The 20,977-nt window shown below is 43.8% G+C and overlaps 1 non-coding gene across 1 annotated transcript; it reads right to left on the bottom strand.

Moving 5' to 3' along the window:
* LOC102272356 (H/ACA ribonucleoprotein complex subunit 3) lies at positions 1 to 8,164 on the bottom strand. Its single transcript, XR_001351971.2, has 2 exons — positions 8,102 to 8,164; positions 1 to 183 (listed from the first exon to the last, which is right to left on the bottom strand). It is a non-coding gene; the product is annotated as an H/ACA ribonucleoprotein complex subunit 3 (transcript).
* Positions 8,165 to 20,977: the final 12,813 nt, after the last annotated feature.

The following is a 20,977-nucleotide window of genomic DNA, read 5'->3' as shown; positions in this document are numbered from 1 at the left end:
TCAGAGGACAGGCCGAGGTTGCTGGGTCATGAGTACCTTGAAGCATTTCTTGATGGTGATTTCATCTTGAGAGTATTTGTCGTCCAGGGAGAATTGAGCAGGATAAGCCCAAAGGGTCTGTTGTGCCATAGAGTCAGGCTTCTTCAGCATGTAGACCTGGTCTCCCTGCCCACTGTGGTAATACTGGAGTAATCACAGCAAAGCCTAAGCTTTCAATTTCCTCCGCAGCTACCTCTAACTCATAAAGCCAGTATCTTAATAAAGCAAGTCACACAAACTTTTTGGTTTCCCAGTACGTATAAAAATTATGTTTGCACTGTACGTAGTCTATTAAGTGTGCAGTAGCATTATCCTGAAAAAAATAATATACATACTTTAATTTTAAAATAATGCTGTTCTACTATATAGCACGTGGAACCCTGCTCAATGTTATGTGGCAGACTGGATGGGAGGGGAGTTTGGGGGAGAATCAGTTCAGTTCAGTTCATTTCAGTCGCTCAGTCGTGTCTGACTCTTTGCAACCCCATGAACCACAGCATGCCACCCCTCCCTGTCCATCAGCAACTCCCGGAGTCCACCCAAACCTATGTCCACTGAGTCTGTGATGCCATCGAACCATCTCATCCTCTATCGTCCCCTTCTCCTCCCGCCTTCAATCTTTCCCAGCATCAGGGTCTTTTCAAATGAGTCAGCTCTTCGCATTAGATGACCAAAGTATTGGAGTTTCAGCTTCAACATCAGTCCTTCCAATGAACACCCAGAACTGATCTCCTTTAGGATGGACTGGTTGGATCTCCTTGCAGTCCAAGGGACTCTCAAGGGTCTTCTCCAAAACCACAGTTCAAAAGCATCAATTCTTCAGCACTCAGCTTTCTTTAAAGTCCAACTCTCACATCCATACATGACTACTGGAAAAACCATAGCCTTGACTAGATGGACCTTTGTTGGCAAAGTAATGTCTCTGCTTTTGAATATGCTGTCTAGGTTGGGGGAGAATGGTCACAAGTGTATGCATGGCTGAGTCCCTTTGCTGTTCACCTGAAACCATCATGGCATTGCTAATTGGCTATAACCCAATACAAAATTAAAGGTTTTAAAAAAATTAAAAATTCAAAAAAGAAATAATGGTGTTAGGAAACTCCCTGGCAGAAGGATGCCACACTTTCACTGCTGAGGGCACAGGTTTGATCCCTGGTTGGGGAACTAAGATCCCATGGCATAGACAAAAATAACAAGCAAAAGTAAATAAATAAAGTAACTAAGTAAATAAAAATAATGCTGTTGGTACACTAGACCTGGGTTTCAAATATTTATTCTTTGCTAACTAAATTGACAATGGGAAAAATAGCAAATTAGTCTGTAAGCCTCAGTTTCTTTATGTATAAGATAAGGGTGATAAGAATACTAATATCACAGGGTAATTGTGAGGATTAAGTGAGATAATGCATGCAAATGATTTAGCAGAGTACTTGATACATTAAAGATTTTAAATACATTTTAAAAATAAGTATATTAAATAAATTAACAGTGTTGGAGAAATAGTGCCAATAGACTTGCTCAATGCCAGGTTGCCAAAAGCCTCTAATTTGTAAGAAAATGCAATATTTACAAAGTACAATACAATGATGTACAACAAAATCATGTATACCTATAATTCTTCTTTTTGCTTTCTTATACCTAGCTCAGTGCTTGGGACATAATAAAATAATAATAATCTTGATGCCCTCCTCCAGGGGATCTTCCCGACCCAGGTATTGAACCTGAGACTTATGTCTCCTGCATTGGCAGGCAGGTTCTTTACCACTAGCACCACCTGAGAAGCCCCAAGTTTGATGAGATTCAGTGAAAGAATACATAAAATTCAACCACTGCCTTTTAACCTCCATCCCCTGAGTTTCACATTGTTGTTTTTCTCATTCCACCTGTAACAGGTGCTTAATTAGTCTCTGGGGGCTTCCCCAGTGGCTCAGCAGTAAAGAATCAACCTGCAATGCCAGAGACGTGTCAGGAGCCATGAGTTTGGTCCCTGAGTCTGGAAGATCCCCTGTGTAGGTAATGGCAACTCCAGTATTCTTGCCTGGGAAATCCCATGGACAGAGGAGCCTGGTGGGCTACAGTCTATGGGGTCGAAAGCAGTCGGACACAACTGAGCGATTAAACAACAACAAACTAATCTCTAGTGATGTCAGTCAACTCAGTTATGGAAAATCCCAATGCATCTTTGAACTTCAGATGTGTCCCCACAATATGAATTAGGTCCTATAAAATCCTGCTAATTGTGACTTAGCCATAATTTTGGCTAAAGTTTAACCTGAATGCTGTGTCCACAGAAGCACCAACTTCCCACCTCCCTGTAGATATGGGCTCCCCTGGAGAAAGCAAAGTCATTCAACAAACATAGGAGCTGGAGACACGTGTCAATTCCACTTTTCTAGGCTCTAGAAACAAAGTTCCAGTGTGTGGGTCCAAGGACTGAGGTATTCTCGGCCACAAGCTCCAGGACACAGACCTTTGAGAGGAGGACCATTCAGGTACTGTTTGTAACAAGGATACAGCAGAGAAACTGAGGCTCAGAAAAGCTAAGCAATGTGCCTAGGGTCACACAGCTGGAAAGCAGCCAAGCTAATAATCAAACCCAGATCTCTTTGTCCTTGAGCCCAGGCCCTGGCCAACCATCTGCTCATAATGCTGGCCTCCAAGAGATCTTATGAACATTCAAAACGATAGTATATAAAGTTTTTGGCACGGCTTAGGCATTCAAAAAATGTCGTCTTCTGCTGCTTTTGCACAAACCCCTCTCTAACCTCTTCTCTCCTTCATTTTGCCATGCTAAGATCAAAGATTTTGCATAACAGACCTCAGTTGAAATGCCAGGTCTGCCACTCACCAGCTAAGGCAAATCATTTCACCTTGCCAAGCCACAATTTCTTCTGTCAAGTGTGGGTATAATGTCTATAACAGAGGCTTATGTTGAGTCAGGGAAAGAAGGGGAAGTTTACACAGACGTGATAGGTCATCAGTCACATCAAAAAGAGTTTATTAACAAAGCATCCATGGGAGCAGGATCTACTGGGCTGACTGTCTTCTACATTAGTTCCAAAGAAAAACAACTGGAAATCCGTAAGCAACAACAAGCAATCTTGGGATTTCCCTGGCAGTCCAGTGGCTAAGACGCCATGCTTCCATTGCAGGGGGCATGGGTTCAATCCCTGGTCTGGGGACTAAGATCCCGCATGCCACATGGCATGACCGAAACAACAATAACAACAAAATAGTAAGAGCAATCTCATGGAAATGATAAGATATAAAGTTAATATTTTTTTTAGAAACCAGTGCCTTCCTATATTCAAAACCCTGCCAGTTTGAAATTATAATAGAAGTAAACATCTCAGTTATTCCTGCAACCAAAAACATAAAAATATCTGGGAATAGGAAATCCCTCAATAATATGTGAAGTGCTATCAAAATTATTTTTGAGAAACATACATATATATGGCAGATATATGTTATTTATATATAAGGCACATTATAAGGGAAATTGGGCTTCCCTGGTGTCTCAGCAGTAAAGAATCTGTCTGCAACGCAGGAAAAAGAAACCCAGGTTCAATCCCTGGGTCAGCAAGATTCCCTGGAGGAGGGCGTGGCAATCCATTCCAGTATTCTTGCCTGGAGAATCCCAAGGACTGAGGAACCTGGTGGGCTGCAGTACATAGGGTCACAGAGTCAGACATGACTGAAGCAACTTAGCATATATATATGCTTAGAATATATTCTTAGAATATGTATATTCATATATACTTTGGAAGGATTGATGATGAAGCTGAAACTCCAGTGCCACTCGATGCAAGGAACCAACTCATTGAAAAAGACCCAGACCATGAGGCTGGGAAAGACTGAAGGCAGAATAAGAAGGGGATGACAGAGGATGAGATGATTGGATGGCATCACCTGGCATCCCCAACTTGATGGACATGAGTTTGAGCAAGCTCTGGGAGTTGGTGATGGACAGGGAGGCCTGGTGTGCTGCAGTCCATGGATGGCAAAGAGCTGGACACGACTGAGCGACTGAACTGACTGAGACACATATACATGAACCAGGCTTCCCAGGTGGTAAAGCGGTAAAGAATCTGCCTGCCCAGGCAGGAGATGCAAGAGACGTGGTTTGATCCCTAGGTTGGGAAGATAGTCTGGAATAGGAAATGGGAACCCACTCCACAATATTCTTGCCTGCAAAATCCCATGGACAGAGGAGCCTGGCCGGCTACAATCCAGGGGGTCCAAAGAGTCAGACATAACTGAGCAATTGAGCACACACACACACATATAATATGTTCACCAAAAAACCTTGAAAATGCTTGGATACATAAAGAAGCATAATCTCTACCTGTGATATTAGATTTCTCTATATTAGTCTAAATTTTAATGTAATGCCTGTGCATCATTTCTGCATGCCTGCGTATCACATTCACACACCATAATAATCTTTTCATAACTCTATGTCACAAGTGCATTTCTCTCTGGAAGGATACACAAGAAACTGGACACGTGTTTACCCCCAGAAAGAAGAACCAGGTCACTGGGGGGGAGAGATGTACATTTGTTTTCTACAATATGGATTCTTTTTACATAAATTTAAAATTTTGTCCTTAAGCTATGTATTACCTCTCCAAAAAAATGTTTTGAAAAAAGAAAAACAAAGTTGAAAGAGCATTCTGAGCGCAATGAAGCCTAAACCTGTGGACAGCCACCTTTCCAGCTCTGTAGTAGGGAGCTATGTGAGTCGGGGCAGGTCTCAGCCTCCCTGCCTTCTTGGTTTCTCGCCCTGTCACACAGCTGTGCAGGAGCGGATCTCAGAACTTGTGTCCCCTCGCTTTGCATCTGACGTCTTTCCACCGCATCCAGCTGCTTCTCTGTGAGCACTGGGTTTGGAGGATGGTAAATAGCCACTTTGCCTGGAACACACACACACACACGAGACACACAGAGACAGACAGACACACACACACACATAGACAGACACGCACACACACAGACATATAGACACACACACACACGAGACACACAGAGACAGACACACTCACAGACACAGATATATAGACACACACACAGACACACAGACACACAGACACACACACAGACACACAGACACACACACAGACACAGAGACAGACACACACACAGACAGACATATAGACACACGAGACACACATAGACAGATACACACACAGGCACAGACATACAGACACACACACATAGACAGACACACACACAGACACAGACATATAGACACACACACAGACACAGAGACACACACACACACTCAGAGACAGACACACACACACACACACACACATGAGACACACAGAGACAGACACACACACACACACACATAGATAGACACACACACAGACACAGACATATAGACACACACACACACAGAGACACACACACACACACACGAGCCACACCTAGACAGATACACACACAGACACAGACATATAGACACACACACACACAGAGACACACACACACACAGACACAGACATACAGACACACACACAGAGACACACACACACATACACAGAATATTAGAACCCTGTGCATGCAATGCAGATTTGCTCCCTTGGGAGCAGAAACCCTATGCTCAGCCCCTCTCTGCCCTGCTCACCTGGAGACTGTCTCATCTCGGGAAAGTTACAGGTTTCATTTTGTCGCTTGGAAGCTGCTGCAGCCAGCAAGGGAATCCGAGCTGACTTGGAGCCAGGGCCTTAATTGGATTGGATCCCCATAGAGGCCATCAGCCTCTCACTGCAGCTTGGCCAGGAAGAAATACTGCCTCTCCAATCCCAAACCCCACTCACATACACCCCAGCCAAGATCTTCAATGGCCTATCACCCAAATAAGGCACGATATTCAGTTTCCAATTATTTTCATTCTCCCTTTCATTTGAACAGCTTTTTACTGTTTCCAGACACTAGTATATACTGTATGTATTATGAGTAGTCCCATGTGATCTCTTTATTTACTTATGCCACAAATTTTTACTGAGGGCCTCCTATATGCCAGGCATTGTTCCAGGCCCAGGTCAGACAACATCCTGGTTTTCACAAACATTCCATTCCATTTAGGAAGAAAGATAATAAGCCAATACCTAAGCCAATATACCTATGCTAGGAGGTAATAAGAGTTATGAAGAAGAAGAAATAGGAGAAAGGAGATGAAGAGAGGAGTTGAGGGGCAGTGGTTAAGAACAGCCTCTCTGATAAGATGACATTTAGGTAAAGACCTGAAGAAAGTGAAGGTGATATCTAGGCAGTATCTAGTGCTTTAGGCAGAGAGAACAGCCGGTGCAAAGGCACTGAGGCAAGAATTTCCTTGGTGTGTTGGAGGAACACAAAATAGGCAGATGAGAACAAAAGGTCTTACTTGCTGAGGCCTCCTGCCAGTTCGGTGGCTCCTGCCCATTTCCTGCCTGGTGAACACTGGAGACTAGCAGAGGATTTAGAAAAACTTCTTTAGGGGATTCCCTGGTGGTTCAGTGATTAGGACTTGGTGCTTTCACTGCCAGGGCCTGGTTCAATCCCTGGTCCGGGAAGTAAGATTCCACAAGCCTCCAGCACAGCCTAAAAACACAAAGAAAGAAAGAAAAAATAAAAAACACCTTCTTTAGCTAGATAGCAAAAATCAGCTTATGATAAATAGTCCATCTCCAAAAGAAAAAGCTATTTTAGGAAGCTATCCATGGCCATATTACCCATAAGGGCAAAAAAAGATTATATATTAATAATTATGTATAATATATTTTATAATTAGATATGTATATACTATATATGTACCCATCTTAATGGTGGCTCAGACAGTAAAGCATCTGCCTACAATGTGGGAGACCCAGGGTTTGAACCCTGGGTTGGGAAGATCCTGGAAAAGGAAATGGCAACCCACTCCAGTATTCTTGCCTGGAAAATCCCATGGACGGAGGAGCCTGGTTGGCTACTATCCATGGGGTCGCAAAGAGTCGGACATGACTGAGCGACTTCACTCATACTATATATGTATATATAATACAGATATATATGTATACATGTTTATATATATATGCGTATATATAAAACCACTAATGCATATATGTGTGTATATATATAAAACCACACACACACACACACATATATATGCATATGTATAAAAGAGAACTAATGTTTGTTGGCCAAAAACTGTGGCTATAACACTCTACACTGAGCCTCTGTATCCGAGGAAACTGTGGCTCAGGAAGACACGAGACTAAGATCACACAGCCAGGGTTTAAGCTCAGGTCCGCTTGTATGCTTGTCAGCCCCTTTAGACCCTATGCATCTTGAGGGCAGGTCCCTGTCAGTCTTCTTAACCTTTATATGACCAGTATACAGCACAGGGCCTGGCCCAAAGTTGATGCTTCAAAAATGTTGACTAAACAGTTGAAGATCTGTATTTCCAAACCCTGTTTGTATTCTAATACACCATTTTGTTTCCCTGTCAAAACATGATCCAACCAATCACTGGAATATTCTGCAGCTGTTAAAAATTCCTCAAATAAAACATAGTTCAAAAACCCCCCATAGTTCATCTACACAATGCAATAATACACAGTCCCTTAAAATGGTGTTCAAGGTTGCTGAGAATGAGGCTGCTAATGAGGGTAGGAGCTAGTGGAGTTGGCCATCAGGATGATGGCGTTCTGTGCCTGGTGGCCTCAATTCAGGGCCACGCACCTGCTCCCTCGGCCCACATCCCCACTCCTACCTCCACCCCAGCTCCAGCCTCCTAGCCAAGCCAAACATAGCCTGGAGGTTCAGAAATAATAATAATGACCACCGCCATCAGCACTCTTCTTATTATTGGGTACACTGTATACATAGTCTCATACAATACCTACAACCCAAGTCCACTGTTATTATTGAACCCCATTTTGCAGAGGAAGAAATTGAGGCTTAGAGACCTTCAATCAGTTGCCCGAGTCAAATAGCTGGTAAGCAAGGGACAGAGGTGGGATTTGAACCCAAATCGATTCTGACTCCAGACTGCACCACCCCCTCCCATCACCCATAGCCATCCTGTGGGCAGTACCCTGCGTTCAACCGTCTTCCCCCAGACGCCTATTCCGCCCTTTGCCTCTTGACCTAAGACCATGGCTATGACCTTCAGCACAGAGAAGTAGCTCTCACCGCTAGAGGTGGTGGCCTCGACTCAGATGAGGTGTCCATTTCCTATGGTCTAAAGGTGCAGAGACAGCCACCTGCTGCCACAGGAGAACGCAGGGGGTGGTCTCCAGCCCCCAGCAGCTTCCCTGCAACATCAGACCAAAAATCGACAATCTTTTCCAGCCACAAAGGTTGATTTGAATAAGGACACTTCTTTCTCATCCTTGGGCAGTCACAGTTCATTTATTTGATACTCTGAGGCCTGAACAATCCCAGTTTTTTAGATCACAGCTGGGTAGCAGAGGAGGCGTTGAACTATTTGAAACGCAAGCCGGCAACTGTATTTTTTCAAAGCTGAGAAGTACCCTTCACGCTTCAAAAGAATAAACACGGCCCCCAGCTCTGAGCCGTGCCAAGTCTCAGCATCCAGAGGAGACCTGCAAGCCGCGGGGCCGTGTTTTCCCAGCTGCATCCCACACGCTCAGTCCTCCTCCCTCCGTGGTCGGTGGCTTAGTGATACTTGGAGGCTTGGCTGGTTGATCTGTTTGTTTCCCATATCAAACAGCCACTCATCTCCTCAAATAGCACTGTGCTTCCTATTGGGCTGTCTGTATTTGGACCAGAACTGCCAGTATTTGTATACACACAGGGGACAATCCCTAACAGAAGGACAACAGCCATTCCTCCTGAGCTGATCTCAGACATGGCCATGGTTCTGAAGGCTGAGCCCAACTCTTGTTTTTTCCCCCAACTTGGTTTGCCTCTTTGTTTTCAAGTGAAACTCTAAAAGGAGTCCTTTCTTGCCCAGAACCTGCCCATACCCTTCAGCTGCTGAGTCCACCCTGTTAAGGCAGGGACCAGAGTCCCTGGATTCAAATAACAGGGTCAGGTGGGGTAAACATGTCCAAGCCCCACAGAACGCTGATGAAGTATGCTAGGAGAGGCCTCATCCCAGTTTCACGGTGTGGGGGCTGACTGGGACAAAGAAGGTAAAAGGGGACTGGGCACCTCTTCCTGCTGATCGGAAATAAACACTGCAAGAATCAGCAGGAACATGATATTTACCTGACCTTCAAGTGCCCCCTAACAGATTGCTTTCCCCCACCCCGCCAGAAAGGGAGGGGAGATTGCAACTTATACAGTGGAGAAACCAGACCACCCCTTAACCCGGAGATCAAAATGAGCACACTCTTCATTGACACGTACACACTGTTTTATTTAAAATGGATAACCAATGAGGACCTATTGCATAGCACAGGGAACTCTGCTCCATATTATGGGGCAGACTGGGTGGGAGAGGAGTTTGGGGGAGAATGGATACATGTATATATATGGCTGAATCTCTTCCCTCCACCCGAAACTACCACAACATTGTTAATCAGCTATACTACTACTACTACTAAGTTGGGTACTTAGTACCCAACTACTACTACTACAGCTATACAACTACTACTACTAAGTGTTCAGTCGTGTCTGACTCTGTGCAACCCCATAGACGGCAGCCCACCAGGCTCCTCCGCCCATGGGATTTTCCAGGCAAGAGTACTGGAGTGGGGTGCCATTGCCCTCTCCGGTTAATCAGCTATACTCCAGTATAAAATAACAAGTTAGGAAAAATAAAAAGAGCACCCTCTCCAAGCAGACAGACACTGGGGGTTCTTGAAGTGATGTCTGAAGAAGCGCACAGCATCACTTTTGTAAGATTGCAACCGAGAGTGTATGACCCAAATCTAATCATGAGGAGACATCAGACACACCCCAAACGAGCAACATTCTGTAAAACGCTCTGTTTTCTTCAAGATTTCAATGTCACAAATGCAAAGTAAGGCAGGGGGCTTTTCCAGGTTAGAGGGGAGTAAAACGATGCAGCAGCCAAACGCAGCACATAACCTCGCCCCGGAGCTCGTACTAGAGAAGAGAATACCATAAAGAGTCACTGCGTCATCTGACAGGATGGCGGTATGCACAGTAATTACAGAATCACGTCAATGCCAAGTTTCCTGAATTTCACGGTCGTACTGTGGTTGTGGAAGAGAATATCCTTATTTTTTGGAAATATGTACTAAAGTATTAAGGGATACGGAGTGTGATACCTGCAGTCTACTCTCAAATGGTTCAGAAACCATAGTATATACCCTAGAATTAGATGTATATCCATATCTCTATCTAACTTCTATCATCTATCTATATCTAATATCCATCTACTTATCGACCTATATCTAATATCTATCATCTATCTATCTATGAAGAGAGAAAATAAAAGTGGCATAATGTAAAAAGTTTGTGGAATCTAGGTGACAAAGATTTACATATTTCTCATATATAAGTAACATATATTTGTATATCTCATATAAATAAGCTTATCAATAATATGAGCTTTCATATTATTCTTGCAACTTTTCTGTTGGTTTGAAATTACTTTAAATTAAAATAAACATCATAGGGGCCCGGAGGCAGGAAACGCTAGATCCCTAACTGCAATCCAGGGGTTTTTTTCCTCTCTCTTGGAATGGCTGAACCAATGGAACTCTTTCTATGATATTTCTCTTTTGAAGGACTTTTTAATGTGTTGGTTGGTTTCCCTTTTGCTAATAGCCAGGAAGACATTCCAGCCTCCCAGATCATCATCTCTGGGGCCACCCCCAAGTCTGGCCATAGGGGCTGGGCCAGCCAGGAAACAACAGCGGTACCGGCTTAAGCACTGGTCTTTCCAGGGATTCTGAGCCTCTGGGACCTGCGCTGGGGAGTGAGAAGGAAGAGGCACTCTTTCGCCCTTTCCAAAAAGCCCCACGTGGTCCCTCCCTTACGCAGACTGGTTCGGCACCCCGCCCCCTATTGTCTCCGGTGGACCAGAAATCAGCAGAACCGGAACAGGGAACACCTTTTCGTTTCCTGCTTGTCAGAGGCATTCAGAAGACATTTCTCAAGTGCTCCCCACTCAGTTCGTGGCATAAATAGCTGTTGTCTTTTCTAAAGAGGCAATAGGTGTAGTGGTTAAGGATCCCAATGCTAAATTCAGTTGCCTGGGCCCGGCACTGCTAGCACGTGACTTGCTACTCACTTTACCTGCAGCAAGTCTCTTGACCTCCAGGAGCCTCAGTTTTCCTCCTCTGTAAAATGGAGACAACATGCTACCTCATAGGCTCCTACTGAGGAGGACAGATACTACTGACAGGGATCGATACCTCATGGAAAGAGCTGTCCCACGCTAAATACTCAACAAATGTTCATTGTTTATTATTATTATTAACCACAGGTCCTGCCCTCCCAGATTCTGCCAATTGGCCAAGAAAACCACAGATTTAAGAAGAAATATCAGCAAAGCCTGATAACTGCTGGGTTAGGGGAAGTGCACATAATTTCCAGGTGCTATGAAAGCACAGATGAGGGCATCTAACTTAGTCTGGGGTGCAAGACAGTCATCAAAGTTTTCTCAAGAGGCAATGGTGTTTAACACAGATAAAAAAGGACCACTTGCTCTGTGCAAGACATTGTCCTAGGCCCTGTGAACACTGCAAAGTGTAACACAAAATAGTCCCTACGCTTACAGAACTGCCAGGGGAGGCAGGCTCTCTCACAGACAAATAAATGTATAATATGTCAGGAGGTGATGCGCTATGATGAAAAAATGAAAGTTTACCCATCTGTGAAATGGGAATGCTGCAAGTACCTAACTCAAACCCTTGTAATAAGGATTAAATGAAATATTGCTTAGAAGATACCTAGTAGTCCAGTGTCTAATAAGGAGTGTTACATATTGTACATGCTTTGCAAGTGCCCAAGAAATGTTTATTAATCTGAACAGATTATTTCACTTATTTAACAGGAATTTTTCAAGATTGTCTTAATATGTACCAGACCCTGAGTGAGCATCAGGACATGACCCAGCCACAGGGTTCAGGAAGCTCTTAACAGTCTAGCGGGGGAGACAGATAAACAGGCCATTCCAAATATCATGTGATAAGAACGAGAGTCATCCAGAGTTTACTGTGTACCAGGCACAATTTTGAACATTTTATCTGCATTGAGTCATATCATCTTTACAACAAGTCTGAGCTAAGTGCTCTTTTACACATGAGGAAACTGAGGCACAGACAGGTTAGGTCATTAGCCCAGAGTTACACAGCCAGGCCAAAAGTGGCGCAGCTAGAATTCTGCACTAGGGGATCCCAGGGTGGTCCAGAGGAGGGCCCTTAACAGGATGGATCAAGGAGAGCTTCCTGAAGGAGGGTCCACGTAAGACGAGGTTTGCATAATCAGTTGGCATTAGCTGTGCAGCGGGGCAGAAGGACTGTTCAGGTGGAGGGAACAGCTTGTGCGTGGACCTGGGGTGAGAGAAGATAGGCTCTTTTGGCGCCTGGCCATCAGTCTGAGATGAGAGGGTGGAGAGGGTGAAACTGGACAGAGGAAAGGCCGGGCAGGGAGGGCCTTATACTGCCCTAAGAAACGTGGCCAGGATTCCCCTGGTGGTCCAGTGGTTAAGAATCCACCTGCTAATGAAGGGCACACGGGTTCAACTCCTGATCTGGGAAGATCCCATATGCAGTGGGGCAACTAAGCCCATTGGGCTGCAACTACTGAAACCCGAGGGTCTAGAGCCGTGCTCCACAACGAGAAGCCTCCACAATAAGAAGCCCTCGTACCACCATGAATAGTAGCCCGCACTCTCTGCAGCTAGAGAAAGCCTGAGCATGCACAGCAATAAAGACTCGTCGCAGTTAAAGATTAATTAATTTTATTAATTAAAAAGAAAAGAAATGTGGCCTTGGTGTGGAGGATGCAGTGAGTAGGTCCACGCTGAGTGGGGGAAGAACTCCCCAGCCCCTGCCCCACCTCCAAGATGTCTGGCACCCACTTCATTTCAATCAGCCGCTTGGCTGGGAGACAAGGCAAGTCAGTCTTCCAGTCCCACCGGGGTCCCTCCCTAAGGCATCTCTTAAAAAGCCAGAACAGAGAAGGGGAGGGGGAGCTCAGAGATGGATCCCAAGTATGGTCACCAGGGGACCCAGTGAGGATTTGGGACTTGGGTGTGATTCTTCCTCTTGACCAGGGAAAAAAAAAGAAAAGTTTTTGAGAGGTGATGCAAGCAAATGCTAAAATAAATAAATAATAATTCAAGCAGTCCCAGAGAGCCTACAGCTCAAGGGCAGTCCCCCACCCCCACCCCAGGCTGTCATTTCCCCTCCCCCAGGCTGCACATAGTCATTTTCCTGGGTTGCCTTCCGAAGCCATTCTACACACATCTGCACAGGTTTATGTAGATATATCCTGTGGAAGAACTTTAATAATGAATTTTAATGTTCTTCTTTGTGGGGGAGAGTCCATTAAAAAGTAAAATATGTTCATTGTACAGAGGATTAAAAAAAAAAAAGAATAGCAGAACAAAGAATGAAGCTGCAAAGGCAATCTCTGCTAACATTTCTAACCCAGGATTTCTGCTTTAGCAAGAAAAACAAATAACCTTTGAATGACATGGTAAAAAGCAGCTTTATATTCTTTACCGAGTTCCATTTGCCTCCTCCTAACAGCATGATATTTGGAATAATGAGAATTATTATTATTTCAAAGGAGAGAACGGAGACTCAAAGAACTCAAGTACTAGGAAGGAAGATCTCCTGGCCCTGGAGCTCCTTCCACGTCAGCTCTCCCACCTTCTCCCTGTCTCCCACGCCGCAGGAGGGGGCCCGGCTCCCTGCCCACTGGAGACAAAACCTTCCTGAGCCTTTGTCTGCCAGATGCAGGTGCCCCTGCTGCGGCAACCACCAGCTGCAGTGACTCACAAAATGACGCCCAGGCCTGGTGGAACTTCTCTCTCTCTGCCCCGTGCTGCTCACCCCCTACTGGGATGGGGACAAGCAAGGAAGGCAAAGGGCATGTTGAAAGCACAGGCTTTGAGGTCAGACTGCTTGGATTTGTAGCTCGGGTCTGCCCTGGCCAGTTGTGTGATCTTAGGCAAATTACTTAATCTGTGTCTCACTTTCCCCAGCTGTAAAATGGGACAGCAGCAGTACTTCTCCGTAGAGCTGTGGTGAGGATTAATTGCCCAGAAAGTACACACGCACAGCAAGCACTTGGTAATGTTATCTGTTATTCTGGTCCTCTCAGCCCAGAGGTGAGATGGGGGTGGAGAGGAGCCCTGTGCCCTGAAGGCCCCATCTCACATTCCACCTCCCTCCCCCCAGGCTACTCTGCCCAGGGTCCCAACTTCCCCGAAATCGACAGATCTTTGCTCATGCTATACCCTCCGACTCTCTTTCCAGACATTCCCGGCTGAGGAAATCTTTCTCATATTTCAGAATTCAGAGGCAAAGCCTCCAGGGATCCTCCAAAAACATACCTCCACCCTCAATCCAAATAAACCTCTTCTTCCTCTGGATCCAACACCACTGGACACTGGATGAGCACACAGTATTGTGTAACCCAGGGCTCCCCCTGTCCTCCAGCTAACAAGGGTCACCGGTTCTTTAAAGTTGCTTCCATACCCCTCCTTATACCTTCCCAACAGAGTCCTCCTCTGGCCAGCGCCCCCTATTCTGGGAATGTTTGCTCCAGTTTCAGCTCTGGGGGTGGAGCCAGTAAAGGCTAATACTAGCAGCTCTTGGCACTGTTCTGGTGCTGTTATTGGCCCACGAATGAGCACAAGACATAGCTTGACCAATCAGACTTGCTGTTCAGTCGCTAAGTCACGGCCAAGTCTTTGTGACACCGTGGACTGCAGCATGCCAGGCTTCTCTGTCCTTCACTATCTCCCAGAGTTTGCCCAAACTCATGTCCATTAAGTCAGCGATGCCATTCAACCACCTCATTCTCTGTCACCCCCTATCCTCTTGCCCTCAATACCTGCTGGTATCAGGGTCTTTTCCAGTGAGTTGGCTTTTCACATCAGGTGGCCAAAGTACTGAAGCTTCAGCTTCAGCATCAGTCCTTCCAATTAATATTCCGGGTTGATTTCCTTTAGGATTGACTTGTTGGATCTCCTTGCTGTTCATCAGATTCTCAAGAGTCTTCTCCAGACCACAGTTTGAAAGTATCAATTCTTAAGCACTCAGCCTTCTTTACAGTTCAACTCTCACATGCGTACATGACTATTGGAAAAACCATAGCTTTGGCCAGATGGACCTTTGTCAGCAAAGTGACGTCTCTGCTTTTTAATATGCTGTCTAGGTTGCTCACAGCTTTCCTTCCAAGGAGCAAGCGCCCTTTAATTTCATGGTGACAGTCACCGTCCACAGTGATTTGGGAGCCAAAGAAAAAAAATCTGTCAGTTTCCATTTTTTCCCATCTATTAGCCATAAAGTGATTGGACCAGATGCCATGACGTTCGTTTTTTAAATGTTGAGTTTTGAGCCAGCTTTTTCACTCTCCTCTTTCACCCTCATCAAGAGGCTCTTTAATTCTTCTTCACTTTCTGCCATTAGAGTGGTACCATCTGCATATCTGAAGTTATTGATATTTCCTCTGCAGTCTTGATTCCAGCTTGCAATTCATCCAGCTCAGGATTTCACATGATGTACTCTGCATAGAAGTTAAATAAGCAAGGTGACAATATGCAGCCTTGACGTACTCCTTTCCCAGTTTTGAACCAGTCTGTTGTTCCATGTCTGGTTTGAACTGTTGCTTCTTGACCTGCATACAGGTTTCTCAGGAGGCAGGCAGGGTGGTCTGGTGTTCCCATTTCTCTAAGAATTTTCCACAGTTTGTTGTGATCCAACAATCAAAGGCATTTGAGTAGTCAACAAAGCAAAAGTAGATGTTTCTCTGGAATTCCCTTGCTTTTTCTATGATCCAACAGATGCTGGTACTTTGATCTCTGGTTCCTCTGCCTTTTCTAAATCCAGCTTGCACATCTGGAAGTTCTCAGTTCACATGCTATTGAAGCTTAACTTGAAGGATTTGGAGCATCACCTTGCTAGTATAGGAGACGGGAGCAATTGTACGGTAGTGTCTTAGCAACTTTCTTTAGCATTGCTTTTCTTTGGGGTTGGAATGAAAACTGACCTTTTCCAGTCCTGTAGCCACTGCTGTTTTCCAAATTTGCTGGCAAGTTGAGTGCAGCACTTCAACAGCATCATCTTTGAGGATTTTAAATAGCTCCACTAACTTTGTTCTAATGTTTCCTAAGGTCCACTTGACTTTACACTCCAGGATATCTGGTTCTAGGTGAATGACCACACCATTGTGGTTATCTGGGTCATTAAGACCTTTTTTGTATAGTTCTTCCGGGCATTCTTGCCACCTCTTCATAATTTCATCTGCTTCTGTTAGGTCCTTGTTGTTTCTGTCCTTTATTGAGCCCATCTTTGCATGAAACGTTCCCTTGGTATCTCCAATTTTCTTGAAGATCTCTAGTCTTTCCCACTCTATTGCTTTCCTCTATTTCTTTGCAACGTTCACTTAAGAAGGCTTTCTTATCTCTCCTTGTTGTTCTCTGGAACTCTGCATTCAGTTGGGTATGTCTTTCCCTTTCTCCTTTGCCATTCACTTCTCTTCGTTTCTCAGCTATTTGTAAGGCCTGTTCAGACAACCACTTTGCCTTCTTGTGTTTCTTTTTCTTGGGGATGGTTTTGGTCACTGCCTCCCGTACAATGTTATGCACCTCCATCCATAGTTCTTCAGGCACTGTCTACCAGATCTAATCCCTTGAATCTATTTATCACCTCCACTGTATAATCATAAGGTATTTGATTTAGGTCATACCTAAATGGTTCGTGACATTATACAGGAGGCAGTGATCAAGACCATCCCCAAGAAAAAGAAATGCAAAGAGGCAAGATACTTGTCTGAGGAGGCCTTACAAATAGCTGAGAAAAGAAGAGAAGCTAAAGGCAATGAAAAGGAAAGATATACTCAACTGAATGCAGAGTTCCAAAGATTAGCACAACTAAAGACCTATATATAGAAAACTATAAAACACTGGTGAAAGAAATCAAAGAGGACACTAATAGATGGAGAAATATACCATGTTCATGAATTGGAAGATTCAATATAGTGAAAATGAGTATACTACCCAAAGCAATTTATAGATTCAATGCAATCCCTATCAAGCTACCAACGGTATTCTTCACAGAGCTAGAACAAATAATTTCACAATTTGTGTGGAAATACAAAAAACCTCGAATAGCCAAAGCTATCTTGAGAAAGAAGAATGGAACTGGAGGAATCAACCTGCCTGACTTCAGGCTCTACTACAAAGCCACAGTCATCAAGACAGTATGGTACTGGCACAAAGACAGAAATATAGATCAATGGAACAAAATAGAAAGCCCAGAGATAAATCCACCCACATATGGACACCTTATCTTTGACAAAGGAGGCAAGAATATACAATGGATTAAAGACAATCTCTTTAACAAGTGGTGCTGGGAAAACTGGTCAACCACTTGTAAAAGAATGAAACTAGGGCACTTTCTAACACCATACACAAAAATAAACTCAAAATGGATTAAAGATCTAAACGTAAGACCAGAAACTATAAAACTCCTAGAGGAGAACATAGGCAAAACACTCTCCGACATACATCACAGCAGGATCCTCTATGACCCACCTCCCAGAATATTGGAAATAAAAGCAAAAATAAACAAATGGGACCTAATTAAACTTAAAAGCTTTTGCACAACAAAGGAAACTATAAGCAAGGTGAAAAGACAGCCTTCAGAATGGGAGAAAATAATAGCAAATGAAGCAACTGACAAACAACTAATCTCAAAAATATACAAGCAACTCCTACAGCTCAATTCCAGAAAAATAAATGACCCAATCAAAAAATGGACCAAAGAACTAAATAGACATTTCTCCAAAGAAGACATACAGATGGCTAACAAATACATGAAAAGATGCTCAACATCACTCATTATCAGAGAAATGCAAATCAAAACCACTATGAGGTACCATTTCACGCCAGTCAGAATGGCTGCGATCCAAAAGTCTACAAGTAATAAATGCTGGAGAGAGTGTGGAGAAAAGGGAACCCTCTTACACTGTTGGTGGGAATGCAAACTAGCACAGCCACTATGGAGAACAGTGTGGAGATTCCTTAAAAAACTGGAAATAGAACTGCCTTATGATCCAGCAATCCCACTGCTGGGCATACACACTGAAGAAACCAGAATCGAAAGAGACACGTGTATCCCAATGTTCATCGCAGTACTGTTTATAATAGCCAGGACATGGGAGCAACCTAGATGTCCATCAGCAGATGAATGGATAAGAAAACTGTGGTACATATACACAATGGAGTATTACTCAGCCCTTAAAAAGAATACATATGAATCAATTCTAATGAGGTGGATGAAACTGGAGCCTATTATACAGAGTGAAGTAAGCCAGAAAGAAAAACACCAATACATGTATATATTTATGGAATTTAGAAAGATGGTAATGATAACCCTGTATATGAGACAGCAAAAGAGACACTGATGTATAGAACAGTCTTTTGGACTCTGTGGGAGAGGGAAAGGGTGGGATGATTTGGGAGAATGGCATTGAAATATGTATAATATCATATATGAAACGAGTCACCAGTCCAGATTTGATGCACGATACTGGATGCTTGGGGCTGGTGCACTGGGAAGACCCGGAAGGATGGTATGGGGAAGGAGGAGGGTTCAGGATGGGGAACACATGTATGCCTGTGGCGGATTCATTTTGATATCTGGCAGAACCAGTACAATAGTGTAAAGTTTAAAAATAAAATTAAAAAAAAAACACAAAGATTAGCACAGAGAGATAAGAAAGCCTTCCTCAGTAATAAGTAATAAATGCAAAGAAATAGAGGAAAGCAATAGAATGGGAAAGACTAGAGATCTCTTCAAGAAAATCAAAGATACCAATGTAACATTTCATGCAAAGATGAGCACAATAAAGGATCAGAAATGGTATGGACCTAACAGAAGCAGAAGGTATCAAGAAGAGGTGGCAAGAATACATAGAAGAACTACACAAAAAAGATCTTCATGACACAATCATGACGGTGTGATCACTCACCTAGAGCCAGACATCCTGGAATGAGAAGTTAAGTGGGCCTTAAGAAGCATCACTACGAACAAAGCTAGTGGAGGTGATGGAATTCCAGTTGACCTATTTAAAATCCTAAAAGATGATGCTGTGAAAGTGTTGCACTCAATATGCCAGCATATTTGGAAAATATGCCAGCAATTTGGAAAACCCAGCAGTGGCCACAGGACTGGAAAAGATCAGTTTTCATTCCAATCCCAAAGAAAGGGAATGCCAAAGAATGTTCAAACTACCGCACAATTGTACTCGTCTCACACACTAGCAAAGTAATGCTCAAAATTCTCCAAGCCAGGCTTCAACAGTGTGTGAACCGTGAACTTCCAGATGTTCAAGCTGGATTTATAAAAGGCAGAGGAACCAGAGATCAAATTGCCAACATCCGCTGGATCATCGAAAAAGCAAGAGTTCCAGAAAAATATCTACTTCTGCTTTATTAACTATGCCAAAGCCAGTCATTTGTGATCCATTTTGTGCGGATCCAACAAAATGGGGAAAATTCTCAAAGAGTTGGGAATAATAGACCACCTTACCTGCCTCCTGAGAAATCTGTATGCAGGTCAAGAAGCAACAGTTAGAACTGGACATGGAACAATAGACTGGTTCCAAATTGGGAAAGGAGTACAACAAAGCTGCATATTGTCACTCTGCTTATTTAACATCTATGCAGAGTACATCATGCAAAATGCCAGGCTAGATAAAGCACAAGCTGGACTCAAGATTACCAGGAGAAATATCAATAATGTCAGATATGCAGATGACATCACCCTTATGGCAGAAAGTGAAGAAGAACTTAAGAGCCCCTTGATGAAAGTGAAAGAGGAGAGTGAAAAAGCTGGCTTAAAACTCAACATTCAAAAAACTAAGATCATGGCATCCAGTCCCATCACTTCATGGCAAATAGGTCAGGAAACAGTGAGAGATTTTATTTTTGGGGGCTCCAAAATCACTGGAGATGGTGACTGCAGCCATGAAATTAAAAGACACTTGCTCCTTGGAAGAAAAGCTATGACCAAGCTGCTGCTGCTGCTGTCGCTTCAGTCGTGTCCGACACTGTGCAACCCCATAGACGGCAGGGGTTGCCCACCAGGCTCCTCTGTCCCTGGGATTCTTCAGGCAAGAATACTGGAATGGGTTGCCATTTCCTTCCCCAATGCATGAAAGTGAAAGTGAAAGTGAAATCGCTCAGTCGTGTTTGACTCTTAGTGACCCCATGGACTGTAGCCCACCAGGCTCCTGCGTCCATGGGATTCTCCAGGCAAGAATACTAGAGTGGGTTGCCAGCATATTTAAAAGCTCATATTTAATTTATTATGTACCAGTACTTAGGGTGCATAGCACTTACTATGTGCCAGTCCATTCCCCGTCTTGTCTTTGCTGACTGTATAGAGCTTCTCCATCTTTGGCTCAAAGGACATAATCCGTCTGATTTCAGTATTGACCATCTGGTGATGTCCATGTGTAGAGTCATCTCTTAGGTTGTTGGAAGAGGGAGAAAGGCAATGCCAAGTAATGTTCAAACTACCACACAATTGCACGCATTTCACATGCTAGGAAAGTAATGCTCAAAATCCTTCAAGCTAGACTTCAATAGTATCTGAACAGAGAACTTCCAGATGTACAAGCTGGATTTAGAAAAGGCAGAGGAATGAGAGATCAAATTGCCAATATCTGTTGGATCATAGAAAAAGATAGAAAATTCCAGAAAAACATCTACTTCTGCTTCATTGACTTCTCAAAAGCTTTTGACTGTTTGGATCCCAACAAACTGTGGAAAATTCTTAAAGAACTG

Source organism: Bos mutus, chromosome 2 (genome assembly GCF_027580195.1).
Source record: "Bos mutus isolate GX-2022 chromosome 2, NWIPB_WYAK_1.1, whole genome shotgun sequence".
In the NCBI taxonomy this organism is placed as follows: Eukaryota; Metazoa; Chordata; class Mammalia; order Artiodactyla; family Bovidae; genus Bos; species Bos mutus.
Note: the sequence above shows the minus strand (reverse complement) of the source record. Positions and strands in the feature narration are given on the sequence as shown.